The sequence below is a fragment of the Astyanax mexicanus genome, chromosome 22 (genome assembly GCF_023375975.1).
Source record: "Astyanax mexicanus isolate ESR-SI-001 chromosome 22, AstMex3_surface, whole genome shotgun sequence".
NCBI lineage: Eukaryota > Metazoa > Chordata > Actinopteri > Characiformes > Acestrorhamphidae > Astyanax > Astyanax mexicanus.
The window spans coordinates 115001-120000 of record NC_064429.1 but is presented as its reverse complement, the minus strand read 5'-3'; the positions used below and the strand labels follow the sequence as shown (position 1 = coordinate 120000).

At 55.8% G+C, this 5000-nt stretch overlaps 2 non-coding genes across 2 annotated transcripts; both read right to left on the bottom strand.

The window, feature by feature from the left end:
* Window positions 1-1136: 1136 nt before the first annotated feature.
* On the bottom strand, window positions 1137-1290 carry LOC125787082 (5.8S ribosomal RNA). The gene has a single exon (XR_007429002.1). It is a non-coding gene; the product is annotated as a 5.8S ribosomal RNA (ribosomal RNA).
* Window positions 1291-1659: 369 nt separating this feature from the next.
* Window positions 1660-3523, bottom strand: LOC125787096 (18S ribosomal RNA). Its single transcript, XR_007429014.1, has one exon. It is a non-coding gene; the product is annotated as an 18S ribosomal RNA (ribosomal RNA).
* Window positions 3524-5000: the final 1477 nt, after the last annotated feature.

Sequence of the window (5000 nt, the reverse complement as noted above, 5' to 3'; positions counted from 1 at the left end):
GGGACGACACCGCCGCCGGGTTGAATCCCCCGGGCGGACTGTGCGGACCCCACCCGTTTACCTCTTAACGGTTTCACGCCCTGTTGAACTCTCTCTTCAAAGTTCTTTTCAACTTTCCCTTACGGTACTTGTTCGCTATCGGTCTCGTGCCAGTATTTAGCCTTAGATGGAGTTTACCACCCTCTTTAGGCTGCATTCCCAAGCAACCCGACTCCGAGAAGAACCGCGACCTCGGCGCGGCGGGGGCCGTTACCGGCCTCACACCGTCCCTGGGCTGAGCCTCTATCAGAAGGACTCAGGCCCCCCGGCCCGCGCCGAGAGATACGGACTTCTATACGCCACATGTTCCGACGCCCGTGAAGGACGGGGGATTCGGCGCTGGGCTCTTCCCTCTTCGCTCGCCGCTACTAGGGGAATCCTTGTTAGTTTCTTTTCCTCCGCTTAGTAATATGCTTAAATTCAGCGGGTCGTCTCGTCTGATCTGAGGTCGCGCTCGAAGGGCTGTCGTCGCCAGGCGTACGCCGCCGCGAGGGAGGGTGGGAACCACCCCTCGCGGTCTGGCTGGAAACCGTTCGGAGGAACCCTTCAAGACGGGGAGGTTCGATTCGGCCGGAGGACGGGATGAAAACGGGAAGAAAAAACTTAAGCCCCCCTCTTCGCCTTCTACCGGAGCGTTCCTACCAACCTCTCTTTTGCCGCGCACTCGGCCCGAACGAAAAGGAGAGGGAGGACGGAGATCCGCTGACGGAGAGACGGCGCGCATAACGGGCAGCCAGAGAGGGTAAAACCCACCGGCAGCCGTCGCTACGACGTCTCTCCACGGACCTCCGCCACCTCTCCCTCGCCGGAACGAGGAACGGTAGAGGACGGTGTGTGGAAAGCCGGCCTCCGAGACCCATTGCTGGGCAACGGAGACGAAGACGAGAGGGTGGACGAAAGTCTTCCCCCGCGATCAAGCCCGTCGAGCGGCTTTTGTCGAGTCCCGAACGAGAAGGGAACCTGACCGAGTCTGCTTTTAGGAAGACGAAGGTGCGGGCACCTGCGAACCTCCAGCCGCGGTCCCCTGGAACCGTCTCTTAACTCTTCCCCGGAGGGAAGAGGGAGACGGAACGAAAAGGTCCGATAGATTGGAATAGCGACCCTCAGACAGGCGTGGCCCCGGGATTGACCCGGGGCCGCAATGTGCGTTCAAAGTGTCGATGATCAATGTGTCCTGCAATTCACATTAGTTCTCGCAGCTGGCTGCGTTCTTCATCGACGCACGAGCCAAGTGATCCACCGCTAAGAGTTGTACTCTTTATGGTTTGTTTTTGTTTTCGAAGCCATGTAACCAACAGACACAAAAGTGACGGTTTGAAATAATGTTTTACGGCAGCCGCGGGTACGGGCGCCCCGGAACGCCTAAGCGAACTCGGGGTCATCAAACCGCGCCGCCGAGCCGCCTCCGGAGTAAGAAACCCCGCAGACGGACTTCGGGGGCCAGGTACCCGTCTCCCTTTGGCCGTAAAACACGTTTTTGCTCAGGACACCGTTTTTTCAAGTCATTAAAAGGCCGAAGGGAATCCCTGTAGTTCCCGACGTCGGGCCGTGGCTTGAACATTTTTGTTTGTGGAAATGGGAGTCGCGCCTACTGGGAGGCACTACCAACCCAAGTCCCGGTAATGATCCTTCCGCAGGTTCACCTACGGAAACCTTGTTACGACTTTTACTTCCTCTAGATGATCAAGTTCGATCGACTTTTCAGCACAGCACCAAGGCCCCGCGAAGGAGCCCCGGCGTGGCCGATCCGAGGACCTCACATAACCATCCAATCGGTAGTAGCGACGGGCGGTGTGTACAAAGGGCAGGGACTTAATCAGCGCGAGCTGATGACCCGCACTTACTGGGAATTCCTCGTTCATGGGGAATAATTGCAATCCCCAATCCCCGTCACGAACGGGTTTAAGCGGATTACCCGCGCCTCTCGGCGTAGGGTAGGCACACGCTGGCCCGGCCATTGTGGCGCGCGTGCAGCCCCGGACATCTAAGGGCATCACAGACCTGTTATTGCTCCATCTCGCGTGGCTATACGCCACTGGTCCCTCTAAGAAGTTAACCGCGACCGCGGGGGGCCGCGTAACTATTTAGCACGAAGGAATCTCGTTCGTTATCGGAATTAACCAGACAAATCACTCCACCAACTAAGAACGGCCATGCACCACCACCCACAGAATCGAGAAAGAGCCATCAGTCTGTCAATCCTTTCCGTGTCCGGGCCGGGTGAGGTTCCCCGTGTTGAGTCAAATTAAGCCGCAGGCTCCACTCCTGGTGGTGCCCTTCCGTCAATTCCTTTAAGTTTCAGTTTTGCAACCATACTCCCCCCGGAACCCAAAGACTCTGGTTTCCCCGCACGCTGCCCGGCGGGTCATGGGAATAACGCCGCCGGATCGCGGGTCGGCATAGTTTACGGTCGGAACTACGACGGTATCTGATCGTCTTCGAACCTCCGACTTTCGTTCTTGATTAATGAAAACATTCTTGGCAAATGCTTTCGCTTTCGTCCGTCTTGCGCCGGTCCAAGAATTTCACCTCTAGCGGCGCAATACGAATGCCCCCGGCCGTCCCTCTTAATCATGGCCCTGGTTCAGGAAACCCACAAAATAGAACCGGAGTCCTATTCCATTATTCCTAGCTCAGGCATTCAGGCGAGTTTGGTGCCCGCTTTGAACACTCTGATTTTTTCAAAGTAAACGCTCCGGACCCCTGAGGACCGGACACCCAACCAAGGGCATCCGGGGGGCGCCGGGAGGCAGGGTCTGGGACAGGCGGTAGCTCGCCTCGCGGCGGACCGCCAGCCCACTCCCGAAGTCCAACTACGAGCTTTTTAACTGCAGCAAATTTAATATACGCTATTGGAGCTGGAATTACCGCGGCTGCTGGCACCAGACTTGCCCTCCAATGGGTCCTCACCCATGTGTTTAGGATACGTTCATTCCGATTACAGGGCCTCGAAAGAGACCTGCATCGTTATTTTTCGTCACTACCTCACCGTGTCGGTAATGGGTAATTTGCGCGCCTGCTGCCTTCCTTGGATGTGGTAGCCATTTCTCAGGCTCCCTCTCCGGAATCGAACCCTGATTCCCCGTTACCCGTGGTCACCATGGTAGCCCCCTATGCTACCATCGACAGCTGATAGGGCAGACATTCGAATGAGACGTCGCCGCCGCGGTGGGCGCGCGATCGACCCGAGGTTATCTAGAGTCACCAAAGGGCCGGGGGAAACCCTCGCGGGTCCCCCCGGGTGGGTTTTGGGTCTGATAAATGCACGCATCCCGGCCCCCCCGAGAGAGGACCGGTCAGCGCTCGTTTGCATGTATTAGCTCTGGAATTACCACAGTTATCCGAGTAACGTGTGGAGCGATCAAAGGAACCATAACTGATTTAATGAGCCATTCGCAGTTTCACTGTACCTTCCGTGTGCACTTAGACCTGCATGGCTTAATCTTTGAGACAAGCATATGTTACTGGCAGGATCAACCAGGTTGCTGCGAGTGGTTTTTGTCACAGAAAAAACCATTGGTTCTTAGAGGGGAGAGGGATCGGCCCCGTACCGTCCGAAGAACCCCCCGGGGAGGGGGGGACGGGCGGAGAGGCTCGTCCGAGCTCACCCCTCATTGCTCCCAGTGGAAATTAGTGTGGCAACTCCGCTGCGCGAGTTCCCGCTTGCTTCGGGGATAACAAGGAAACGCTCGTTCCGAAACCGGGGGTCCGGAGCTTTTTGAAGCCGGGTGCTGGAGCTCGGGGGCCGCGAGGACCACCGAGGCATCGAGTCCGACGGCTCCGGGCCGACCGGTTATCGTGTTAGGGCAGATTGCGATATAGACGGGCCGTCTACGACTCCCTCGGATAGGTTCGGAAAGGTCCTCCCCCTGACGGAGGACCCCCCTGGAGGCTAACCCGCTGGGTCGGGTAGGAACGCACCGCGCACAGTGGCCACGGAGGGCCGCGCGGTTGCCTACCCAGGCGGGCTTGGTAGTCCATTCGATCGGGTCAAAATAATAAAAGAGATACCCCCCCTGGAACCGTCTCTGGAAGTTTGGTTTTTCCTCCGTACCGCCTGGGGGGCGGGGGGCGGGACGGAGGCCGACCTGCGGAGCTTCATGGTCGGGTAGGATCGGGTCCGTGTTATAGTGTCCAAAAATCCACTTTGGAACTATTAATGGGGCTTTATTTAAGCTCTGCCATGCTTAGAAATGAATGGAGAATCATCTCCAGTGCTTGGACCCCTATAGATTGCCACTCTCCTCAACAGTCCGACGGCACCCCTTTGAAAAACCCCCCGACGAAAAATCCTCCAGAGCGCGGGCGAACTCGCTCCGAGGCCGACCGGAGTGCACCTTCGTCGGGCAAGGGAGTCGGGCGAAGGGGGTCAGAAATCCTGGAGCTCGCCACCCTCACTAGTTTTTGGCGTGAAATGGTAGACCAAAAGTGGGGACTTAGAAAAATTTCGCACTTTTTCGACCTACCACTGGTAGACCGAGTGGGACTTAGTCATTTTTTCAGCTTTTTCGGGCCTACCACTGGTAGACCAAGTTGGACTTAGTCATTTTTTCAGCTTTTTCGAGCCTACCACTGGTAGACCAAGTTGGACTTAGTCATTTTTTCGACTTTTCGAGCTTACCACTGGTAGACCAAGTTGGACTTAGTCATTTTTTCAACTTTTCGAGCCTACCACTGGTAGACCAAGTTGGACTTAGTCATTTTTTTCGACTTTTCAGAGCTACCACTGGTAGACCAAGTTGGACTTAGTCATTTTTTCGACTTTTCAGAGCTACCACTGGTAGACCAAGTTGGACTTAGTCATTTTTTCAACTTTTCGAGCTTACCACTGGTAGACCAAGTTGGACTTAGTCATTTTTTCAACTTTTCGAGCCTACCACTGGTAGACCAAGTTGGACTTAGTCATTTTTTCAACTTTTCGAGCATACCACTGGTAGACCAAGTTGGACTTAGTCATTTTT